This window comes from Microtus oregoni, unplaced genomic scaffold, assembly GCF_018167655.1.
Source record: "Microtus oregoni isolate MIOR12 unplaced genomic scaffold, Mior012 000012F_ref0000307, whole genome shotgun sequence".
In the NCBI taxonomy this organism is placed as follows: domain Eukaryota; kingdom Metazoa; phylum Chordata; class Mammalia; order Rodentia; family Cricetidae; genus Microtus; species Microtus oregoni.
Genome location: NW_024543071.1, coordinates 29,417,894 through 29,433,042, shown reverse-complemented (window position 1 = coordinate 29,433,042; position 15,149 = coordinate 29,417,894). Strand labels below are relative to the sequence as shown.

Here is a 15,149-nt window from a genome sequence, read left to right as displayed (position 1 = left end):
TAGATTTACTTTATATAGTGAAGAGTTATCTATCCTATGCTTAAAATATAAAATGTTATAGAGAAAAAAAAACGTAATGAATACACACATACTAGAATTCCCTTAAAATTTACTGAATACGCCAGATACAGTAACTCTTTTGCACATGCCATTTTGGCAAGCACTGAAATAGATTGGATGAGAAACACGGAAGAAACTCGATAGAAATCTGTCTGGACTGTCACATAATAACCAGAACTTCAGGTCTCACGTGGTTCTGGCAACTTTCGTCGGTAGTACATCCGCCCCTGGAGGAAATGGTCACTTAGGCCAGGTCCTTGGCAGTATCTTGTCTCTGGTGCTCATGCAGTTTCTGTTTGCCTCACTCACCTGCTATAAAATTCTGTCTGAGTACTTGGAGTCAAGTAAGCACAGCCAAACCCTCTGCAATAGTGAGCAGAAATGAATCTTTCCTTCCTTAAGCTCTTCCGGTCAGGCATTTGGTCACAGTGATGAGTGGCGACTATACCAGGCATTGCTCAGTGCTCACAAGTACTGTACAGTCTGTTGTAAGTCAGTAGCACCTCCATTTTATTGGTGGGTTTGTGACAGAGTTAGAAGCCCACCCCAAATCTTACACCCAGTAAATAAATGTGATGAACTTCTAGGAAGGATGTGATTGTTCTCCTTCCTAGTCAGAAATCTATACTATAACTCCATTCAAATCACCACTCTTTGAAGAAAATGATAAAAAAAAATTTAGTACTATATAGGCTCTTACTAGGGAGTTTTAAGGTAATGTATTAAATTATAATATCTACCTCTATATTTTTTGTATATGCATGTGTATGTTGTTGTTGTTGTTGTGTGTGTGTGTGTGTGTATGTATATGTGTGTGTGTGTGTGTGTGTGTTTGTGTTCACACATGAAGTCCAGAGGCTGATGGTAGATGTCCTCCTCGATCTTTCTCCAATGTTACATACTGAGGCAGAGTCTTGAAGCAGAACCTGATTTGTTTCTTCTAGCTAGCCAGTTTGCACCGGGGATTGCCATCTCTACTTTAATCATACGGATTCCAGACAGGCTTCTAGGCCAGGCCTGGCTTTGTGTGAGCACCAGGGAGCTTTAGCTCTTACACATGTACACCAACCATTTCACCTTCCCCATTCCATCTGGACAATTTCTTTTTGGAAGTCCGGGGATTTAATCTAGGGTCTCTTACATTCTAGACCAAGCTGTGTGACACTAATTCATATCCACAGCCTTTTCATAATCTTAATCTCTAAAGGGCATGCAGTTTGAGCATGAAATAATAAATTATGCTTGGTCAGTTCCTGAAACACAGCAGAAAACACAGCAGAAAACCTGACAATTTAAATTTCTAAGTCACTTAACTGCTTTCACTTATAATTACTTTTGCAAAAACAACTATCAAGAGGAGTAGAACAGCAGATGAGGGGCAGCTGTCCTCTCAATCCCTGGTGGTGATCCATCTGGGAGGCTGGGTCACTGCTCTGCCGTGCTCAGCACAGTCACACTGATATGCAAAAGGAGGCACAAAGGAAGTTCTGAGACACTGGCCCTGAAAATCAAGAATCTCATTCCAAAACATGAAGTTTAACATAATGGATTTATCAATTTGTACTAATTTATGGGACATTGTTATCTTGGTGTCCTAATCCCCTCTGGTTTTTAGATTCTTTCTGCCTCCTATCCCACAGCTTTCCCTGAGTCCTGAGGGAAAAGGATTTGATGGAGACATCCTGGTTATGGCTGAGTGTTTCAAGGTCTCTCACTCTCTCTATAGTGTCTGGTTTTAGATCTCTGTATTTGTTCTTATCTGCTGTAGGAGGAAGCTGCTCTGATGGATGATGAAGCAAGGCACTGGGATATGAGTATAGCAGAATACCATGAGGAGTCATTTTATTGCTATTTTTAAATAAAGAACAATAGAATTTGGTTCTACCCTAGGTCCCTGGGCTAATTTGTTTTGAGACAATGTTTCAACACTAAAGCCCAGGCAAACCTAGAATTTATTATGCAGCGAAAGTTGTCTTGAACTCATGATCCTTCTTTATCAGTCTTCTGGCTGGTAGGATTCTGGGTGTGTGCCACTATACCCAGCAGCACTATTCTTTATATGATTAACTTTCTTATTTTCCCATAGAATATATTGGTCCATAACTAAACTCGGAGCCAGTCTGGTTTCAGAGAAATTCTAATATCCAAAACTGGGCTTAGTTACGCAGTGACATGCGGTCAGGGAGTGTCTTTCATTTGCTCTGGGTATAGCCATGTTGTTATTTAGAGTCAGAGCCATTAAATACCTATGATTCAATATGATTTTTAACTTTGCATCACTGCAGGCATATTTTATTTTATCTTTTAGAACTTTCAGCAATATTTGAACAGTGAATAGATCACTATATGTACAAATGCTGTAGAATATCTATCTATGTATCTCTGATATCGTACATAAACACACAGACACATATATACAGTAAAACAGGAAGTATGGTAACTGTGTACACAAACAAATATTGCTACTCCAGACTGTAGGTTGAACATACAGGATTTCTTTTCATGATACACCATACCAAAGATCATAGTTTTGTCTTTGGGAACTTAGGGTCATATGTGGTTTGTAAGTAATTTTTGTTTGAAGGACAATCTTGATCAAAAGAATATTGCATTTTTCAGTCACAGTCCAGCTGGCCTTGGTGAGCTCCCAATAGATCAGCCCCACTGTCTCTGAATATGGCAGACAATGAGGGCTGCTGAGAAGCCAAGGACAATGGCACTGGGTTTTGATCCTACTTCATGTTCTGGCTTTGTGGGAACCTAGCCAGTATGGATGTTCACCTTCCTAGACCAGGATGGAGGGGGGAGGACTTTGGACTTTCCACAGGGCAGGGAACCCTGACTGCTCTTCAGACTTGAGAGGGAGGGGGAGAGGAGTGGGGAGAGTGGGAGAGGAGTGGGGGGACGGGGAGAGGAGTGGGGGGAGGGGGGGAGGAGTGGGAGGCTGGGAGGAGGCGGAATTTTTTTTCTCAATAAAAAAAAATAATTATGTTGTTTTCCTGATTAGCTAATCAGGAATTATCCAAAAAAATGAATATTGCAACATTGAATAATTATATCCTAATAAAATGGTAAATACTTGAAAACGAAAAAGTCAGCTAATATATGTAAGTGAATTTTAAAAAGAAATGAAAAATAAAGACCTAATAGTAAGTACTTTAAGAGGAGGTAGAACTTAAATAACTAGAGATACCTTGATAAGCTATGTAATAGAATTACAGAATTAATGAGTAAACTTATTTGTTGGCTTGTTTGTTTATTTGCAGTCCTGGCAATTGAACCAACGGCTGTGCACCTAGTAGGAAGGCTCTCTACCACTTGTTGCATTGCACACTCTTTTCCCTTTTAGGAATACATAACGTCTATGCGGACCCTTGTCAAACAGGCCTTTGAGGACATAGTACTATAAGTGGTTGTGAAGAGCTATTCTTGGTTGTCAACTTAACAACATCTGGAATTAACTAAAACCCAAATGATTGGGCATTTGAAGCAGGAGGAGCCACCTCTAATCTGCAACTTTGGGGTGAGAAGATAAACCTTTCATCCAGATCTTTTGAGGAAGGAAGACCCACCTTTAAGATGGATCACACTTTCTGCTGGCAGCCAATATAAAGGGCACGGAGGAAGGAAGCTCACTCTCTCTTTGCCTGTTTGCTCTCATGAGGACGTCCATTCTTTTACTGGCACTAAAGTCTACTTCTATGAAATTCTGGTATATACTGAAGATAAGCTGAGACATCCAGCCTTGTAGATTGAACAACTATTGGATTTTGGACCTTCTATTCATAGGCAGCCATTGTTGGATTAGCTGGACCACAGCCGATAAACCTATGTATACATATATGGATTCTATCTATCTATCTATCTATCTATCTATCTATCTATCTATCTATCTATCTACCTATCTATCTATCTATCTATCATCTATCTGTCTGTCTATCTCTATTCTCTCTCTCTCTCTCTCAGAGAAAGAGAAAGAGAGAGAGAGAGAGAGAGAGAGAGAGAGAGAGAGAGACATTCTATAAGTTCTGTTACTCTAGAGAATCCAGTGGTGGTTGCCTTTCTAAATATTTCTTAAGGTCTTTTAGCATGACTTGTCTAACAAAGATGACTTCTGTCATTATTTTTATAGTCTGAAGATCTTAGTAATATCTCTTGACAACCTTAGCAACTGAATGAGTAGAAAAAATTTATCAGCTATAAAAACAAATAACTACCGATAAATCATTAAATTCTTTAAACTCATAGTCATACATATTTCATATTTTAGTATTATAAAACAAAATAGTCAATTTCATATGTACTGTGGTTCAATTTCATAAGAAAGTAGGGAGCTATTATTATGTAAAACTCTTTAATTCAGGCGGTCTCAACAGCATACCTCAATGCACGCAAGCAGCTGGAGACACACTTGTATGTTAAATTTTCTGGGAAAGGAATCCCATTTTAACAAGTCAAGCAGGGGCTGCTTGAAAGACAGCTCAGTAGTTAACAGCACGGATTGTTCTTCCAGAGGACTCGAATTTGATCCAGGGTACCCACATGGGGCTTACAATCATCTGTAATTCTGATTCCAGGGGACCTGAGGCCCTGTTTGTGCATCTGTAAGTGCTACACACAGTGCTACGCAGGCATACGTGTAGGCAAACACCCATATACATAAAATAAAGTAAAGAAATCTTTTTAAAATGTCAAGGGAGGATTCTTCACAGCAAGTGAGCAAAATGGTGTTATTTGAATGTAGAATCACAAATGCAGGAACACAGGAGAACAAGTCAGGTCTCCCGTGCATTTAATACTGGTAGTTTTAAGATAACTGCAAGGTGCAGAGGGAAAAAAAAGCCAGAGAGGAAGGGAGAAAGAACAATGGTGAAAGGGACAGATGGAAGAGGAAAGCAGAAAGAGAGCAAGAAAAAGTGAGAAAGGAAATCATGACCCATTTCCTATCAAGCATGTGAACATTTGTAGACATTTTTCTTAAGAGGCATCATTAGAAAGGGTGCTACTCATTCTAGGAAATGTGTCTGCTGGAGGACATTATGGTGATTGACTCAGTGGGTAATAATTTCAGCTATTAAGATGTTTTCATTATTAAACCAAAACATCGTTCTGAAGGGAGCTGATTACCCAGTGGTATGTCTAAAATGTGTATAATTTTGTTCTTCAGATGGAGTATGATGAGACCTTGTCTAAAGAGAAACGGGCTTTAAAACTCTCAGGAAGACAAAAGTCCAAATTGACAGAGTGCAAGGATCAAGGACTGAAACTGTTGCCGATAAAGAGAAGTATTTAAACATAATTTACAGTTTATAAAGCCTTTTTTATAACTCATGTGTATGTATTTAAATATAAAAACGTATTGATATTAAATCCTCATGATTTGCTATATTTTATGAAGTGCTTAGTAATCCTATGTAGGTATTAGGCTCAGTGAGTAAAACTATTAATAAAAATAATAATGAAAATAAAACTAATTAGGGAGACTTTTAAAATCAGAATAGGGTGCAATCTGGCTGCGACATCTGTCTCTCCTTTGATTGCTAGGGTTTTCAGCGGATCTGGCCCCTTAGGCTGTGTCTCCTCCCCCCCTCACTGTCACATATGTGTCTCTCCTAAAGCTGTGCACTCCATGGAAGGTGGAAGAGGATGACTTTGCCCAAGGATGACCTTCCCTGATGAGAAGAGGAGTGATCTTCAGTCAAGGGTATGTGAGTAACTGCAGTCCCATACTAGAACCTCCAAATAATTTCTCCAGTTCCAAATATGGTTACAAAATTCATCTCTTATTTGAAGCAGATTTGTTTTATTTGTTACATCTTATATAAGTCAATAATCTATTCTAAATAATTCAATATTATAAGGCAGAGAATAAATGGAAAATCTTAAATGAGAAAGTAACTTTCTGAGTTTATATATACATATATATTATATAGACATACATGATCACTTTAAAATGTGGCATTTGGGTAAGAGATGGTTCAATTCATGAAGCCAAGCCTGCATTGGACCCTTGGAACTCTCATGATGGGAGGACAGAACTGACTCCTATGAGCTGGCCTCTGACCTTTCTCCCACATATTGTGGCACAAGCATGCATGCATCTGTCCATATACACCAATAAAAAAAAGATCTAATGAAAACTCAAAGTATATAAATAACAGTGCATAAAAGCAAAACAGATAATAACCACTGTTCTTCCAAATTATCACCTCATACTCAGCTAATAATATCAACAAATGTGTAATTTTTTAAAACCTAAGCAAATCCAGAATCTGATTATCTGCTGTTTTACTTTTAGCTCATTTCTAAAATGATTAGATTGGCTCAAATGTAGTGAATCTCTCAATGGTGCCGTACTTTCTTCAGCAAGGTCAGGACTATCTACTCTTTCCATCCTGTCATGAAAGATGACATTGATGTCAAAGATCTGGGTTTTCACTGGACATGTGAGCTTCTGAATAATAAAGTTTCTCAGAAGAGAATTGTTTTTCATGCTTCCAAGGAATAATTCTGAATCAAGAGATCAGAAAACTATCATCTACAAAACGAGTTGCATGTATTTATAAATATGTTTTATCAGAACACAGATATATTTAGTCTATGTACTGTGGACTGCCTACAACTGTTTTTATGTATACAGATAAGTTGAACAACTATACCAGATCTCATCTAGTCTGAAAAGTTGGAAGTATTTCTGTCTGGCATAAAGTTTTGTTAAACTTTTTCCTCGATTGTTCTCTACCTCTTATCCTTCTACCATTATTGTGACTTTTAACACTAAATGCTGTTGATTCTAGTTTCAGTAATTTGAAGCTAATCACTTTTAAGTCTTGTCCTTTGGTTTTGTCCACCAGTGCCTGCCTTGGGACAGTCTTATTTTACTTTATGTTGTAAGCAGGCGAGATAATCTTTTAACGCTTGAGTCAGAGGATGTCACTGTTCTGTTGGAGTCTACACTAACTCTGATTTCTCCCATGCATTTGCCTCCAATCATACATCCTGTGTCTGGAATGTTCTTCACTTGTGTGCTTGCATAGAATTTCCTTAACATCATCCAGGTCTCAGTCCAAGTGCATCCCATCCTCTTTAGACAGGGCAGCCACTACAATTTAATCTTTAACCTACAACCTTCCTGCTAATTCTCTGTCACTTTGACTTATTCTCCCTTAGTACCACCTATAAAGCAATGTTGTTTAAATATTGGTTGTCTTCCCCATACTAAAATCTAGATTTCACATGATCTTAGCCTATCTCATTCACCAGTAGTTCTTTGTTTACGAGAAGACTGCCCAAACATAACAGAAACTTGAAGGGAAAAGTCGGATCCATCCTTTGATCCATTCATCGCACGCCTCAGCATGAGAGCAGAAGATGACAGGCGATGTTTGTCCTTTTCTGACATAAACTTTTGTTTTCTAACTCAATATGTGTTTCATTGAGAATTTGTCTATATAAAATATGAACTTTCAGGACAAAATTTTAGCTTCAATGAATACTCTATGCTTTGTTTCCTAATGAAGAAATATTTTGGTTAAAAAAATAACGTATAAAATTATTTGAAGCCCGTAGCATCAAAGCACCTGAATCACCACTGCCAGTCCTCCCTCACGTTACCACATCTTCTGCAACCCCTGGATCTAAAATTACTCCTCCTCCATTGACTGCCTGAGTAAAATATCACTGTTTTGAATGCTAATGCTGATATTTCATAAATGTCTCATTAATTTTGTCAAAATAGTCTGTTTTGCCCTGTGAAAATCAAGTATCAATGCTAAATTATTTAACATTCCTTATAAACAGAAGATTCTCAATTCCAAGAATATTTTATGATCTATTTTGTAATAAGAATCATAAATGGGCAAACATTTGATTTTTCCCTAGATTTTTCTATTTTTAAAATAAAAACTAGGACATATATCTAATGTCTTACATATTAAATATTTTCAAGCACACTTTTTAAAAGGTATTTTTAAATTATCAATTCACTTAAAAATTGCTCTCCAAATAGACAGAAGAAAAGTAAGCTTTACTTATTTAAATCAGGTAAAAATATAGTTAATGCATTCCGTATTAATTACATCAAATAAAAGTTTTAAAGAACATTTAAATAAATTACCATTTAAAGCTGTATGACATTTACAGTCTGTATAGAAAAATATCATGTTGTTGCAAAGTAGTAGGAAAGTTATAAATGAACCCCTTAGAGGGCACAGTAAATTTATTCCATGGTATCTTTTTTAGAAAACTTTTATTTAGGACTGAAAATGCTTTGAGTAAAGATATTGGTCCCTAGCTTGTCAATTTTATAAAAATTTATCACTGAACTTTTTATTTTTGTTCTTATGACATGACTGGGAAAAATAACTCTGGGCTGCCCAACTAGAACTAGTTGCTAAGTTTATATTGCTGAAGATGCCATATATATGGATTGCAAATTGTAGAAAAATCCAGCTGGAACTGAGCGGGAAGCTTCCTCCGTGCTGGCTGGCTTTCATAGTGCTGCAAAGTACTACGCAGTCTGCAGGGGTTAAGACTGTCTTATCCAGCTGTTAACCTGCCATGCAGCAATATTCATCTTCCGGGAAAAAGTAGATGCTGATCTAATAATTTCACAATGGTTAAGGAAGCAACAACTTTTTCTGACTAGATCTCAGGCCTGAGTCGCAGGAATGAGTTCATTCTGCTTACTGTAAACATGACCAAAGACGCATGGCCCAGGTCATCTTAGATCATAGGGGTGAGCTTACTACTTTCATTTAGCTTCATTGTCATGGCATCAAGTTGCCTTCAAAACACTTACATTTATAGTAACAGACTATATGCCACTTTTAGCTTGAATCAGAGAAGCTTTTCATTGCAATGTGGGTGGTGAGTGCAGTTCGTGACTCTGAGAATAAGTGACGGCTGAGTGTTCGGCCCCAAACAAGACATTTATATCACCCAACTCTAAGGCTCAGGGAATATGCAGGAAAGGAGCTGGAGATAATGTAAGAAACAGAAGAGAATGGTCATGAAATATTGTTTTCCGGATACTGCACAACTAACACAGTCATGATCTCACAGCATGGTGGTTACCTTAGTTGACCTACACAAGACTGGGGCTATTCATGTCAATGGTTGAGTGGTGAAGAACTGAAGAGACCCTACCACTCTATGTTAATGATGGTTCTGGGGGAGTGACAGTCACTGTCATTAGGGGTACCCCCTGAGGAGCTCACTAAGAGATATTCCACACTCATGGTCATACAAACCACCCTAGCTGAAAATCAGTGGTCTCAAAGACAATAGCAGTGAAGGTCTTGCACATGGGAAGGGAGCTTGTAGAGAGAAGGAGGGGGAATTGAGGTGGAAATAAGGAGATTACTATCATCAGAATACATACTGTATGAATACATATATGTATAAAATTGACAAAGGACAATAAACAAAAATTAAAATAAACAGATGCTTCTCTTCTTTGTATATAGTATTATGTTATATAAAGACATTTTACATGTATATTGCATATTACACACTGAAAAAATTCTCTTTTACTTTTCTTTTTAAAAAATATAATTTTCTCAGGATCTGGGCACAGATATAAGAAAGTCAACAGTTAAGAAAACCACAAAACTTATCAACACTGTATCCCTTATTCACAACTCTGTGAGAAAAAACAATCTGTTTAATTTGTCCTGCTCTGCATATCTTCTTCTGTGTCAACCTCAGTGAGTACACAATGCATTAACGCTATTGATTGGTGTGGATAAGGCAGGAAAAAAAATCAAGGCGGAATGACCAATTTAATTAAATATACTAAAAGTTGATGGAATTTAACAATAGTTACTTTTAAAAGACAAGATACTTAATGTTTTCTGAATTCCCTCTTTTTTGGTGGTCATTACATATATATAGCATAGATTATATTATAGATATAGCATATCTATTATAGGTATAGCATAGATTATATTAGAGATATAAAATAAGAGAGAGACACATCTTGTGAAGCCAGAGAAACAGGACTCATTAACTGCTGTCATTCGGGTTTCTTTCTCAATGATAACGTATTATCCATCTCCAGTTCAGCTAGCAAGACAGCAGCTTCCTTATCAGCTGCTAAATCATGATTTGCCTTTGATAGTCCGCTATCCATTCAAAATTAGTTCAATTACAGGGCTGTAGAAGAGCTTGCAGATAAGGTGACCACTGTATCTCATCCCAAGAGATAAGTTCTGAAAGGGCTTCTGTTGTAACACTTGGTCAGGGCTGATACATCCCTGTGATTGTGGCTGATGCTGATCCCGTTCCTGTCCTTGCACTGTGTGCTTCAGACTAGTACCAACTGTGAGACATATTGAAAAGAAAAGGAAACCCTTCATTCTTTGTGACCCAGCTGGGCCTATAATGACTATCTCACCAGGGAAGTGTGCCATTAAAATAAGCAAATCTACTTAACTCTACCAAAATGTGCAGTGAGTATCTGGAGCAGATTTCAACTTTAATGATTTTCTCATTGTTTTTAACCTGACAGTTAGACTTCTATCTGAAAGTACACTTGGCTTCTGCCCACCCCTGTACCCACTCCACTACAAGCCATGTTAAAATTGCCTCCCCAAAGAAACATCTAGAACCACTGCTCAGAGAAGCAAAGGTAATATTTGAAAGGTTACTTTGTTTTAAGGATTACTGTTTAATGTTCAAATTTTAGAAAATAAAGCATATTTGGGAATTTATTTCATTATCTTTTCATATAGACAGTCTGTGAGTCTCAAAGCAATGCTGAAGTTTCAAACAAATTTTAAAAAATTGGATAAAAATACAAGTCTCAGAAACGTAGTAAACTTTCAAGTATTGACTGGAAAAATGGAATTACTTATCATTAATATAAAATAAAATAATGACTTAAACTAAGGATGCTTAAATGCTAAGAGATTTATTATGAACTCCAGGATCCACTTCCATTTGCCTTCTGAATGTTAGAGGAAACCCAAGGCATTTCTAGCTGGTGATCATCACTTAATTCTGAGCCTCTGAATGAGCTGGAACTTAGCATGTCCACAGCCGAAGCAATCACTCTCTCCCTTCACAACTGGCTTTCCCTCCTACATCGTTGACCTGTAGACAGCCACTGGGTCTCTGCAGGAGAGACTCTTCTCTCACCTGGAACCTTTCAGAATCTTTCAAATCTGCTTTAGACTCTAGTGCAACCTTGGGGCTAAAACTCTCCACCTTAACAGACATTCCTTAGGGCTGTTGTGACTTTACCCTGTCTCCCCCTGCTACTTCTCTGTGCTGTAACCAATATTTCTCTGCTCCCTTCCTTCACAGACAAACACATGAAGGAGCAACAGCTCTCCACTGTCCTCTTAGTTTTCAAAGGCTAAGACCAGATTCTTTAGTTTGAGACACCAGGGATTTCTTTTTAAACAATATGAGCTTATTGGTTTTCTACTTTATATGTATGACACTTTTCCTGTGTATGTGAATGTATGTATGTATGCATATATGTATATGAATACATAGTACCTGTGGAGATAACAAAGAAACTGGAGTTACAGACAGTTGTGAGTCACCATGTGGGTGCTGGGATTAGAACCCTGGTTCACAGAAAAAAGCAGCCAGTGCTCTTAACTGTTGAACCCTCTATATAGCTTCTGTTAGATTTCCTGATAGGCTGTCCCCGCTTCTTCCCAGACTCATCTCTCAGGCTCTACTTGTGAGATTTTTTTCCACTGTTTTCTGTAAGTCCTCTGTTCTTGCAGTATTCCAGCTGGTACTGCACCAAAGCCACTGAGTCTGTGTTTGTATATGCCCGGCCCCCTGAGAGTACCTGTCTTCATTTTTCCTTCTTTTATTTGTAAAACTCCTACTCATACTTAAAAGAAACTAGCTCGTTTATCACTTTGTCCAAGAAGTTCCTTGAGATGCTTCAGGCAAAACACTTTCTTTTGCCCTTAGCTCTTACCAAGTATTTGTTCATCCTTGTATTGTTAGGATCACAAGTTATTATCAACAGGAGAAGCTGCTGTTGTTCATTTTTGTGTCCCTGGGCAGTAGAATAGGATTTGGTTTGGAATGTGTCCTGGTTCTTAATTTTTCTCTCTCCCTTCTTTCATCTTTGTTTGAGTTATTTTTATATTTTTTACAAGTAGGGTCTGGCTACAGTAAGTCAGACTGACTTTAAACTCACAATGATTTTCCTGCCTTAGCCACCCAAGTATGGGGATTATAGGCATGCATCCCCACGTACAGATTTTTTTTCAGTCCTTTCACTCCATTTTGACACTGTGTCTTACATTGTAAATAATTCTCCCTTGCTGATTAGCAATGACATGCTGTCGGTCCTGAAGAAACAAAGTGAGAATGAAGCATTTTGCTTCCACATCCCAGTGTGTGCTTGTGATTCCTCCAGTATGTGCTCTATAGTACCCAATGGCCAGTAGATGTCCCCTGACATAGCTTTTCCATTGCCTGGGAATAGCTTCTCCAGGACCCCTGCAGTGAGATTTCTGGCACCATTTCTACTGGGTGACACATCAACTACTTTTCAGCTGCCATTTATTGCCTGTATTCTTCCTAGATGGGTGGATTTTTATGACCAGGGGAAATTAGATGATGTTTATCACTTTGGGGGATTAGTAGTATTAAGTAGAAAGTAGGTAGGTCAAAATATTGTTAAACATTATACAGTGCAAAAACATGCCCCCACTCCCACCCCAAACACCCTGACACAAACCAAGTACTTAGTCCCTAGGTGAGTTTTAAATTTGACACTACTATTATTTATATGTATGGGTATTTTGATTGTGCTGTGGGACAATGGTCTTCTACCCTTTAAAGATTTATTGCTTGTTTTGCTTTAATAAAATGCTGATTGGCCAGTAACCAGACTGAAAGTAGAGGCAGGACAACCAGGCAGGAGGTATAGGTGGTGCAACCTGAACAGGAGAATTCTGGGAAGAGTAAAGGCTGAGTGTGCCGTCATGACAGAGGAAGCCAGGCACAGAGGAAGCAAGAATACCTCACTGATAAAAAATACCAAACCACATGGCTGACACAGACAAGAATTATGGGTTAATGTAGGATGTAAGAGTTAGTAAGAATCCTGAGCTTCTAGGTCAACCAATGTATAATTAATGTAGATATCTGTGTGTTTCTTTGAGACTGAATGTATGCAGGACTGAGTGGAACAGAAACCTCTGTCAACATGATTACAGGTATGTCTGTTACTATGTGCACATGTGCAGTACCCACAGAGGCCAGAAGTGGGTATCGGCTCCCCAGGAAGCATCATTACAGACCTTATGAGATACCATGTGGATGCTGAGAATTGAACTTGGGTTCTTGGAAAGAGCAACCCATGCTTTTACCCACTGAGCTCTCAACAGCAGTGGCCTCCAGAAACCATACTCAGTAATAAGGTCCAGTTCTTTGTCTCAATAGAACTGAGAGATGAGAGAGGAGGACAGAAAAGAAGACAGGTAAAGAGCCCATGGGCACATGTTTTTGGGGTTAGGTAGTGATACTCCTTACAGCTACTGTTTCCATATGCTTTCGACTTCTCAGTAAACACCCCTTATTTCTCTAGTTATTTGCCATAGTTTCTACTTGTTTATACCTCGTCCTTCATGTTCAAGTTATTATATACTCTCTCCATCCTGATAAGACCAAGACTGATACAGGGTCATGTACTCATTCATCCTCCAAAATATCTATTGAGCTCTCACTATCGTTTCTAAGACTGTTTAAAACAAGAAAACAGAAGCAAACTAAACAAACAGATTCTGTCTTTTCTTAATTTGTAGAATGCAAATCAAAATAGCTAATGGAGATGCATGCCATGGCGAGGAAAAGGAACATGGCACAGAGGAAAACAGTAACAGGGCAATTACTCATGAGACACAAGGAAAATGAGTCAGTAAGGACCTGCATGCTTTTGATGTGGTGAACTAAAATAACTGAATTAATGGACATGACATGTTAATCAATTAATTCCAACTGTTTAACCAAAGTGGTTGGGATCTGACTTGTGATGGTGTTTACCCAAATGGAATATCATTTGAAACATTTGAAACCAAAGCATTTTACTCACTGATATTTTCTTTATTTAAAAAAAGAAGTAGTAGAATTAGCGCCAGACAAAATTCAGGTCAGTTTATAAAGCATCAGTATTAGTTTCTTCTTTGTTTTGATCTTATCTGTTCATTCAGAGGTGCAGTTCTCTTTGAAGGGAACTGTCTGTTTATATATATATATATATATATATATATATATATATATATATATATGCACTGAGCCTAAAATTTAACACATAATGGAGGCTCAATATGTGCTTATTCTATTAGGTAAGTATGTTTCCTACCTCGGTCATCCAGAGCATTAAATGATGCAGATGAGGCATAATTAGCACATGCTATGAAGTGTGTAGCTCAGTCTACAGCAATAAAGAGCTGGAAATCTATACTCCTTCTGGGACTCGACTCTTGTTTCTTAACTAGAGGGTTTGTAAGAGTGGATTTTCAAAGTCTTTCTATTTTAAAATCCTAAGATCTACCAAAAGACACAGAAATGTAAGAATGTACCTTTACCATCTGTCTTACTAATTATTATAATTAGACAGTGTGATCTGAGTGATACCCCTCGACTTTGATTGCCACCTCCAAAGCAGAGTTCATCTTGAGAAGAGGTTATAACAGGGTGGCTTTGAAGCCAGATGGTAGACATGAGCTTTAGTGCCAGACTACATCCCACAAACCTGAGGTCAGTATCTGTCCTCTACAGAGGAAGCTTTCCCTGTCTCCTTTTTAAACATCTTTTAGGCTATTTCTGATTCACCTAATTTCTTATAAAATTTTCTTTGCTCTATTAAAATTTTTATTACTTCATTGAGAATTTCACATAATGAACTTTTTATTTTTAAATTAAAATATAATCACATCACCCCCTTTCTTCTTTCTCATCCCTACTAGTCCTCTGATGCTCTGCCTTCCTGCTTTACTCCTTCTTAAATACATGACCTCTTTTTTAAAATAGTTGTACACACACACACACCCTGCTGGTTCTATTTAGGGTCCCTTGTATGTATATAATCTCATGGCTGATTACTAGGT

General features: G+C 37.9%; 1 protein-coding gene across 3 annotated transcripts in view; it reads right to left on the bottom strand.

The window, feature by feature from the left end:
- Prkg1 (protein kinase cGMP-dependent 1) overlaps window positions 1-15,149 on the bottom strand; it is a 1,122,235-nt gene that overhangs the window by 108,757 nt on the left and 998,329 nt on the right. The gene's annotated exons all lie outside the window — the stretch shown is intronic.